Here is an 11,740-nt window from a genome sequence, read left to right on the forward strand (position 1 = left end):
CACTGCTGACCTTGGAATGTTCCCAATTCGCCGCTTTCTTAAAACGACCGTTATGCCTGTGCCCTATTCAGTGCAGGGGTAAACAGCCTTACCGCGGCGGCGATTGCGCGTATTGATTTGGTGACAGTACACTGTGACGTCAAATTATCTTCAGCGATGTGCACTGTGTCGGGCTTGGATCGATTTCTTCTAGAAACTTCTAGAAAGTTCCAGAAGCTTCCAAAGTAGGTAAATGCCGGCGCCGGCTTGTCGCGTGATTCGACTTGGAGGGATTCCCGGCCACGTGTTTTGACTGATGCAATCTAGCAACCGACTATGGAAGTAGGGTTTTTAGGCCCGCAATTCCATGTCCCTTGGCCGATTAGCCTCAAACAAACACCACACGATTCAGAACACGGGAGCCGTCACTTGGTGGTTTTTTAGTCACTTTCCCTCTGGGGGGGACGCACAATTCACTATTTGCCGTGTTATATTTTTTTCAGTTTTCCGAATTTATTTTTTTAGAGAACGGTAGCCGGCAAACTCCCGCTCAGTTTAAGCACACTTTTGTAATTTTCATGAACACTTCCTCGCGACGTTTTTGCAAAAATGTGATTTTTATTGGTTTTTCTTAATTTTATCGGTTTTCCGGAATAGGCTCTCGGAAAACTTCACATTTACGGGTGGGGAATTGGATTCTGCAGCGATGGTACCTTTTTTTAACGAAATCGGTGCACTTTTGGATTTTTAATGGATTGCTTAGCCGTTAGCGGGAGCGCGACGTGAATGCGACTTGTCACACACGTGATGGCGTATAGTATGCGGTCGGTTGTTGAGAGTATTGGCAGCACAGAATGTTAACTACCAGCTTTGTGGGTCGTTTGTATATCGAGTAAAGCTGAATATAACTTCACTATGTAATGTCAGGCGATGGCACTTAAAAGTCACAATTCCCGGGACGAAGCACTTGAAAATTTCACAGGTCGATGTCCAGGGGCAGGCACGGGTGGTGGAGAAAAAACGGGATCGAAAAACGGTAGAAAAGCAGGATCAAAGGCGAAAAAGAGCGAAAAGCGATTACTAGGTGGCAATAATTGCGGAGCGAAAGCTAAACACGCCTGCACTCGGCAAAGATTAGCGATCAATCCTTTTAATTAGACAGTCGGATTCCCTCTCGGTCTACGAATTAGGTTCGTGTCACTACATTATTCTATCGGCTAGAGGCTCTTCACCTTGGAGACCTGCTGCGGATATGGGTACGAGCCGGCGCGACATCTCCGCGTATCCCTTTATCTTTCAATGCCATAGACAGTTCGACAACTAGTCTAGTAGACTTGCCGAAGCCTGTGGGAGCTTTAATCCTCGTGACCGGATCTGTCCTCGATATATTATCGAGCAACGTACTTACGTGCTTCTTTATGTTAAGTAGTGCAGTTGGCAACTGGTTTACGACTTCTAGCAAGTTTTTGGTTCTTTGAGGTTAGAATAACCTGGTTCTAAAGTTCTATAAATATATCGGAAATGATTTGCTTTCTTGGGAAATATTTGTCAACAAGTTTTTTCAACTATAAGGTTATTGGACCGTGCAGTCAAAAAACTATTTCCACTCGGCACGTAAAACCATTTTCCCCATCTAATACAACTCAGTGTCAAAACACCAACATAACCTCAAAACTATATTCATTGATTTTTTGCGAGAGTATAGGTAAATCATTCTACAGTGGCACCATAGGCGATTCGCGCGTGTATTGAATTGCTTGCGACAATGCCTGTTCCAATGCTAGCAAACAATACCACTACAACTGCAAGCCGCATTTGCTGTACCCATGGTGCCACTGTAAAACGATGTACCTATATATCTTTTGTAGCTTCGAGTTATTGCATTGTGATTAGGAATTAATCTATTATGTAGGTACCATACACATTGCTTAGGTAACGATGAATATTAAATTCAAGGTAATATCTAACTAATTTGGCAAGAAGTGGTTTTTACGATGTATTTTCATTAAAATATATTAATAAATATCCCTCGCCTTGTAAGCCTAGCATTTGTTACGGCACAGAAGTGATAGCAGTGTGACAGCTAGTTGCCATTGACCAAGGTTGGCGAGCGGGACTTTCTTTATTATTGTATTACCCAACTCAAGAACACGAAGCCAGTGCGCCAAGAATTCAGTGGTCCGTCATTATTTTATTTTTAAAGATTTTTTTTAGTAAATTCCCGCGGTGCATAATATACTCTGAAGTGTTTCCAAAATTGATGTATGTTCAATATAAAGAATGTTACAATTAAATAAATCTGTTTATCAAACGCTTTGTCAACCCCTGGTCAACACTGAATGAAACAGTCAAGATTTGAAAATTGTTTTTTTAATTCAACATAAGTCTGGTTTGTTACTGTTTCTATTTTATAATGTTTAAATTGTTGAAAACATATTGTTAAAATAATTATGTATTACATAATTTTATTTTATGGTGTTATATTTAACAACTTTAAAGTAAATATCATTTATCCAGTATGGTTTGGTTAAACAGGTTTCAATTCAATTTTGAAAATTAACTAACATCCGAAAGCTATTATTAGGTCGATGAAAACAATGACCGACAAAATTTAGTGTGTACTATTTTTGTCAGATCTCCTTAGCCTACCTCCGCCCATCGCGGCCACTGTTATTGCAATGAAGTGAGAAAATACTTACCTCCTAAAATTAATGTATATAATGATGACTCGTTTCCATGGTGCTACAACTATGTGCTAATTAGGTGTTTTGACTCATCTAAACTGAGTTGTAGAAAGGTGACAAAAACATTGTCCCTACGAGGAGTGAGGACAACTTGTAATTTTTTCGAGTTGTAATTCTCTGGAACTGAAGAGAAGCGATATACGAATATAATGGTTATCATAACGAGATTTTTGATTTATCGTACTATGGAACTGAAACATCGATATGTACTGCATTTTTTTAAATTATCACAATATGTATCTTTATAGGAATTTTAATAGGATGCTGAGAATTTAACTAATTCATTAAATATGCGATTGTAAATTAGGTCTCGCTTCCAAATATTTCATTATTTACTATTCCATGAAATAATATTGTTTAAAAGTGTAAGTGTACGGACTGAGTGGACAGCTTCCGGCTGGGCGTGAGCGGTGTGCGCAACACAAACGTATAACCGTGTGTGAAAATGTTCTTGGACAATGTCTTTTTTTGGTTATACGTTTGAGTTGCTCACGCCCCTGCTGAACGCTGTCCACTCATGCCGTATTCTAAGAGTCGAATTAAATATGGTTGTTGCTATGACAATAATAACATTTTATATACCACGATAAAAAACATTTAGTGTTATCGACTGACACCTCCTTTGTTAAAGGTTGTAACTGCGTTTTTGGCTATTTTGACTTAGTTGCCTTTATTAAATAATTTTAAACATAATAAAACAGTTATATCACAAAAAAATCAATCAATATTTTATAGGCTTAAATAAAAAAAAATATGATTCCAGCATTTAAATTTACATTAGTGTGTCATTAAAATTTATTGAATTCGTATTACTGAAAAGTTATTATTTTGCAGTTCCGACCTTATAAGTAGGGGGTGTCAATATATGTATTCGAATCCTGTTTCAAGCAATGAAAACTGCTCCAAACTAATTTATTAATTACGAGTATATTATGACAACTCGGCATCTCAATTTATAATTTGGAACATCTCGCAATAAAATTGAATACTGTTAATTAACCCTGCCACGCCCGAGTGCTTGAGCATACGGCAAGTGCACTTACCTCCGTCCGTTGCCACGTCACGCGTCTCCCGCTATGTGAGACCTGCAGCGCGTGCGTATATTGCTTTTGTAGCACCGCTGCAGGTTGACGGAGGGGTCGGCGACGGAACGCCTCCGAAAATGGAGCATCTACACTCTACAGTCATCGTAATTAAGGCTCTGTGCTTTACCATTTTAAGGTATCGGTGTATTCATTACATTAATCATGCTGAAACTTTTAATACACTAATAATCTACTACTACTAATAAACTAATAATACACAACCATAGTGTTATGAGATGTTCCAAATAATTGTACATGTTCTATAATGAATACAATTATCTGTCTTGTATAAATATAGTTTAGTTTTATTAAATAATGTTTCATTGGAAGTGTCGAAATGTTAACGATCTCTTGTTATAATTTTGTATGTCTAATAAAAATAAATTAAAAGCTGTTTGACATATTAATTCTTGTTTTATTTTTGATGTGTTAATAATTGATTATAAGATAAATCTGATGTAATATTTCACCACCGTAACGCTCCTTTCACATTATACGGTTTTGACCGTACGGAAGAAAAATTGAGTGGCGACATTTTTTTCGTGGCATGAAGAAGAAAATGACCCTTTTCACATTACACGGCGACGCTTAAAAACCGAACGTCGCCGTATAGCAGCCGTCCATTGCCGATGACTCAGTGGTGTACGTGACCTAATGCACGCTTTCATATTCGACGGCTTTAAATCGAACGGTCAGTCGATTCATAATAACTAAACAACACCACAAACCGAGCTTGTGACGGAAAAAACCGTGCACAAACCGTATAGTGAGAAGAGAGTGTGAATTTGTTGCCTATTCGGATGTTTACTGTTGCCGTAATTGTACATATAATGTGAAAGGAGGGTGACGATGTGCAGGAGTCAGAACCTTTTCGTTGCTATCTTTTTAAAATATCAATGAGAAATGATACGATGTATAATAAGTGTTGATGAAAAAAATATGGTATTATTGTTAAACACCTTTGATCAGCGATTTCCAAACTGGAAGGCATGAAAAGTTTAACGCAATTAATGTAGCCACAAGTTTGCAGTTTGCAAATGCATAGTTTATAAAACAGCCGCTAGTTATAAACTACACAAAAAAAACAGTCCTATAAAAGGTTTGCAAACCTGTCTGAAAATATGGAGACTAATTTTATAATACCTCACTTCTATACAATTGTGAAGCGCGCTGGCTATCTCGTGAAAAAATGAAACAAAAGGGTCAAATCATAATCTTGATATTTGAGGCAAATTTGTTTAGGAACGATAGTTTTGTAGTTAAACTTGTCTATTTGGTTGAAATTAAAAAAAATTGATTGACTACTATTACAATAATTGATTGTGCTAATAACAAGCACATTCGACGCATGAAAAACAAATTAATTTAAAAATGAAAACTTGTTTATTTTTTTTTCTCTTCATTTTTGTATTTAAGTACATTGTTCACCATTTAAAAAGGTGTCTGTATTATTTAATGAAATAAAGGGAGGCGTAGTAGCATAAAGTTTGGAAACCACTGCCTTAGATATTGATTGTGGGATATCGATGATTATTTTAACACCGAGCGTGAGAGAGACTTGATAACAACTCGCGGTAGGTTGTATTGAATAGAGGATTGCCCGAACACTTGCCAGTTTTATTGAGGTTAGGTGAAACTACATTTTCTGTTCACATAATATACTGAGGGTTAAGAAACGACGCCTCGTGACTTGTTAAAAATACGTTTTTTGCAATATTTAATATATTGATAGTATCGGCATCTAGCGACGAAAGCTGAAAATTCTTAAAAATGCACTTAGCTACTAAAAACGCTCGAAACGATATCTCGTATCTGCTATAAAACTAATTATTAGTTTATTTATATACGAGGGTGGGTCAATAATTCCTTAGAAAAAAGCATTAAAACAGTTTTTTTTTTTTTTTTTCCTCAACATAATCTCCTTGGAACTCAATAGACTTGGTTAGACGTTTCTCAATTTTTTTTAAACCGTCAGAAAAATAAGTTTTCGGAAGGTCTTCAAAATAAGCACTTCTTCATTTGAAAAAAAAACGTTGTCCACTTAGCCATTTTTTTAAGTTTGGGAAAAGGAAAAAGTCACTGGGGGCTAAATCTGGCGAATACGGTGGGTGGTCGACCAATTCGAACTTCAATTCTTCAATTTTAGCCATTGATCGTAAACATGTGTGAACACGGGCATTGTCCTGATGAAAGAGGATTTTTTTCCTGTTTAAATGAGGCCGTTTTTCTTCAATTTCGTTTTTTAGCTGGTCCAATAAAGATGCATAATAATCCCCTGTTATTGTTTTTCCTTTTTCCAAATAGTCAACGAAAATAATTTCACGTGCATCCCAAAATACAGTAGCCATAACCTTACCAGCTGATTTTACGGTTTTCGCCTTCTTTGGACATGGTTCGCCTTTCGCAATCCACTGCTTTGACTGTTCTTTCGTCTCGGGAGTATAGTGGTGTATCCATGTTTCATCTACAGTCACAAAGCGACGAAAAAATTCATCCGGATTGCGTTGCATGAGCGACAACAGGGCTTTAGAGGCCACCACCCTATTGCGTTTATTGTCGACTGTGAGCAAACGCGGCACCCATCTTGCAGAAATTTTTTTCATGCCCAATTTGTCATGTAAAATAGAAATGACGCTACCTTTTGAGATCCCTGTAACCTCAATTATCTCACTCAACTTTAATCTTCGGTCACTTAACACCATATCGTGGATTTTATTGATCATTTCTGGTGTAGTCACCTCTACAGGACGTCCTGAGCGTGGTTCATCCTTTGTTGATGTACGACCACGTTTAAATTCATTTAACCAGTTATAAATAGCTGCAAGTGAAGGAGCAGATGTGCCGTGAACTAAATCCAACTCATTTTTTATTTCCTTTGCTGTTAACCCTTTTATATTAAAATGTTTAATAACAGCTCTAAACTCAATTTAACGTAATTAAAAGTAAACAAGCAAATTTTTTTTTAAATGTACGAGAAACACACAACAACCCGACCAATCTGATTGAAACTTCGCAGCATACTGAATCGGTAGTGCCGCTGCATGAAAACAAACCGCTTACAGTACTAGTCGCGCCACCTGTCGGCTTTTCTAAGGACTTATTGACCCACCCTCGTTTATTATTATTATAATAACTTGTAAATGGATCATTTTGCTTGCCGCCAGCCACCTGTCAGATGCATGTAAGTAATCCTCATACTACATACATATTTATTCACTATAGATTAGTGTTTCTCATGCGCGGCCACTAGTTTGTCCATTTTTCCTGCATTTCATAAAAAACAAATATCGCTCGCATTGGAAAAAGGAGTATTGAGGAATTTCCATTTGCATTATCTGTAACCCCTAGAGAGCGCGTCTCCAGGTGGCGGATAGGAGAATGCCCTAATCAAGGGTAGGAGAAAAATAAAATATCTCCCGCGGACCAACAGACCTGGCCCTCCAGGTTGGGGGTTGGGCAGAGGGTTAACCACTCTCTCCCGTGAAATCACCAAAGGTTACTAATACTACACAATGCCTCGGACATATGGCAACCGCTTCTAGACGACCCGGACCGAAAAATGGACTACGAATAGGATTTTGGAACGTACTCAGCCTATACCGAGCTGGCGCAGCTCAAAACCTAGTGGAAGAACTGTCAAAATATAAGGTCCAAATTACCGCCATCCAGGAAACCCGTTGGCCGGATAGCGGAGAACTTATAGTCGGACAGCATGTTATCTACTATAGCGGAAACACAGAGGGGAAACATGTTTTCGGAACAGGTTTTGTGGTCGCTAGAGAAGTAGCAGATGCTATACTTTCTTTTGAACCCGTAAACGAGCGCATATGTGTGCTCAGAATCAAAGGAAGATGGTTTAATATATCACTTGTGAATGTACATGCCCCGACAGAGACTTCAGAAGAGGCCGAAAAGGATAATTTCTATGATCTCCTTGAAGCGACTTTTGACAGGCTACCGGGACATGATATCAAATGTGTGCTAGGAGACTTCAATGCGAAAATAGGGAAGGAAGCTGTATTCAGACCCTTTATTGGAAAAGAGAGCCTACATGATCATTCTAACGAAAATGGTAAAAAAGTGGCTCTCTTCTGCAGCGCCAAAAACTTAATCGCCCGAAGTACCACTTTCCCTCGTAAAAATATACATAAAGTGACTTGGAATTCAAGGGACAGGAAGACCTTTAACCAGATTGACCATTTTCTAATTGATAGACGACACCATAAAGCTATTGAAAACATTCGAAGCTACAGAGGCGCTGACTGTGATACGGACCACAACTTATCGATAGCAACCTTTAGGAAAAAACTTAAAAAGACAGCCCACGCAAATGCGAAGACGAGAGTGAAGTACCATATAGAAAAGCTGACAACTCCAAACGGAAGAGATAGCTACAGAAAAGAGTTAAAAAACCAAATCGGAAAACTCACCGAAGGAGAAGCCTGGAGTATCGATGAGAGGTGGAAGAGACTAAAAGAAGGAATGGTAAAAGCTGCGGAAGTCTCGATAGGACTGGCACCCAAGAAAGTAAAGTGCCCTTGGTACGACGACACTTGCCGACAAATGGTGGAGGAGAAAAGAGCAGAAAGAGCGCTCTATCTGCAAAATACGCAGAGCGAAGAAGCACAGAAACGATATAGCGAGACGTGCAAAAATGTCCGAAAGCATCTGAGAAAGTGCAAACGAAGCTTCATCAAAAGTAATTTTGAGCAGATGGAAGAAGAAGCAAAACGAAATAAAACTCGATCATTCTTCTCGAAAGTGAGCTTTGAAAAAAGAGGCTTTCAACCTAGCACGCTACAAATCAAAGATCAACAGGGTCAGATAGTGGCAAACAAAGAGCAAGTGCTAAACATATGGAAGTCCCATTTTGAAAACTTACTTCAACGCTCTGTACCAGATGAACCTTTGGAATCGCCAGAAATCGCGACAGCAGAACCTCTTATACCGCCACCAAATAAGGCAGAGTTGATGGGAGCACTGAGTTATTTAAAGAATAACAAATCGGCAGGAAACGATAATATTCCATCGGAGCTTCTCAAGCATGGAGGAGAAACCTTTCTTAGTGCCATGCTTGAGCTACTGCAACAAATATGGGAGGAAGAAAAGATCCCTGAAGCATGGAAAGAATCACTGGTCTGTCCTATCTTCAAGAAAGGGGACAAACTCAACTGTGCAAACTACCGTGGCATCTCTCTTCTTCCTACTGCATACAAAGTTCTGTCGAACATTATTCTCGAAAGAATTCTACCATATGCCGAAAACATTCTTGGTGACTACCAATGCGGCTTTAGACGAAACCGCAGTACTACCGATCAAATCTTTACACTGCGCCAAATCTTTGAAAAGAAATGGGAATACGCCCAAGATGTACACTGTCTCTTTGTAGATTTTAAAACCGCATATGACTCTATTGATAGAGAAGCTCTCTGGAATATATTGAAAGAATTTGAAATACCGTCAAAACTTATAAATATAATAAAAGTATGCATGGACGGATCCAGAAGTAGAATTCATATGCAAGGTAGTATATCAGAATCTTTTAAGGTGACAGCAGGACTAAAACAAGGCGACTCCTTATCACCAATGCTGTTCAACTTAGCTTTAGAGAAAGCCGTTAGAGAAGCTCTGAAAGCAGAAGGTGGAGTTACCCTGAATGGGTCCCATAAAATATTGGGCTACGCAGATGATTTGGTGGTGCTCGGAGAATCTGAAGAAGAAGTCAGAGATATTTTCACTCCTCTGGAGGACACAGCGAAAAGGTTGAATCTACGAGTAAATGTGGGAAAGACCAAGTATTTGAAAATGACAAGAGGCATTGAACCCTCTGGAAACATTGGAATAAGAAACTCCTCGTTCGAGAGAACCTCTCTCTTCAAGTACTTGGGCTCCAACATTACCTCTAAAAATGAAATGTCCCTAGAGCTCTCTGACCGACTGAGAAGTGGAAATGCAGCGTACTTTGCGCTGAGTCGTCTGTTCAGGTCCAAAATGCTGTCCATCAAAACGAAATTCCGGGTGTATAACGTGGTCATCAAGCCAATCGTCATGTATGGATGTGAAACGTGGGGTTTAACAGAAAAACAAGAAAAGGCGCTCCAAGTGTTTGAAAACAGAATCCTCCGGAGAATACTTGGACCCGTCAATGAGAACCACCGGTGGCGCATCCGCACAAACGCTGAGCTCTTCGACCGATACCAACCTAGAAGCACTAATATTCTGAGGTCAAGAAGGCTCAGATGGGCGGGCCACGTTGTACGATCTGAACGATCTAGAACTCTCTATAGGATTTACAAAGGCACACCAGCTGGCACTCGACCTCTTGGCCGCCCTCGACGGAGATGGGCGGACAACATTCAAAGGGATGCGGAAAGGCTGGGGATAGTCAACTGGGAAGAGAGAGCGCTGGACAGAGATGCCTGGAAAAACGTTGTGCAGTCGGCCATGGACCTGAACGGCCCCTAGCGCCAGTTTAATAATAATTATTTTTAAATAAATAGATATATTATAAGTACTGAAATGTTTAAATGTCTTTTATTAAATGGACTTGTCTATATATAAATTGATCCATTTTTTAGTAAATAAAATTTAGCTTCAATTCTTTCAATCGCAACAAAAGTAAAATTTGTGTGCGGCCACCAGACGTTTCCATAGAACTGTCAATGTAAATTGTGCGGCCACAGTTAAATTTCACGTGAGAACCACTGCTATAGATCAGTGCTCCGTAACCGGTGTGCCACAAGACGATGCTAGGTGTGCCGCGGTGCATTCCTCCCAAAAAAAAAACACATAATTTTGTATATTATACAATACTTAGGTACATAATAGCCAGATTAGAGTACATTGCTGGTAATATATTTGAGCATACGCATGAACTTAATAAAACAATGCAAGGTCAGAATGAAAATATATTGACGTGCTCCGATAAATAATTAGAAGGAGTTAAGACAAGGATCTCTACAAATGTACCAAAGAACCTACCAGAGTGCCAGACCACCATTGAAAACAAGCAATTAATTTTGGATCTGTCTCAAAAACATTTAACTTTGCTTCAAAAGAAATGTCATCATCACTTTCATACAGTCAATACGACTGGATTCGAAACCCTTTTGCAACCAATGCCGAAAATTCTATAGAAGCACTATCCCTATAAATTCCAGAGGAATTTGTTGAATTGAGAAACAACGGGACGTTAAAACTGAACTTCGCCGATGTTCCGTTGGCTATTTTCTGGATGTCGGTTAATAAAGAATATCCTCGTATTTCCGACAAGATCAGCAGTTCAGCTCCCATTTTCTACGACATATCTAGGTGAGCAAAGTTTTTCAACTTATGTTGTATATTGTAATTGTATTTCAACTCATAATTAAAAATAATAAACTTTCTTGCTTGAAGGGTCTTGACACTCTTGACCAAAAACTTCGGGTTGCTCTTTCAAATATCAAGTCAAAATAGTTCATTGAAACCAAGTATCAAATTAGTTATTTTATTGATAATACAAAACAAGTATATATGTACATTTTTAGTTCTTCGGATGTGTTGTGTAGATTTATATAATAATGTAATTTTGGTGCATGGCCCCCGCAAGGTTCAGGACTCAGGAGGGGGGGGGGGGTTGCGGCGTGGCAGGTCAAACAGATAAGTGAGATAAACACAGAGTACAAATTTGTTCTAATAGTAAAAAAGTAGCCTGGCGCTATTTTACTTCACTGCCATTAATATTTTAAAACACAATATGATTGTGGGATACAATTATTAATTATTATTGTGTCAATACTCGACAAATAATTATTCCTAACCCGACAACTAAGCATACTTCAAGTGGATGTATTAATAAATACAACAAATCGCTAAACATACAATCTAACTAACGAACACTATTAGAAAAACGCTACTTTAAAGTATCACACTTGTCTTTAACCTTAGCCATAG

The sequence above is a fragment of the Rhyacophila brunnea genome, unplaced genomic scaffold (assembly GCF_057557595.1).
Source record: "Rhyacophila brunnea isolate RB1 unplaced genomic scaffold, BYU_Rbru_1.0 scaffold_10, whole genome shotgun sequence".
Classification (NCBI taxonomy): domain Eukaryota; kingdom Metazoa; phylum Arthropoda; class Insecta; order Trichoptera; family Rhyacophilidae; genus Rhyacophila; species Rhyacophila brunnea.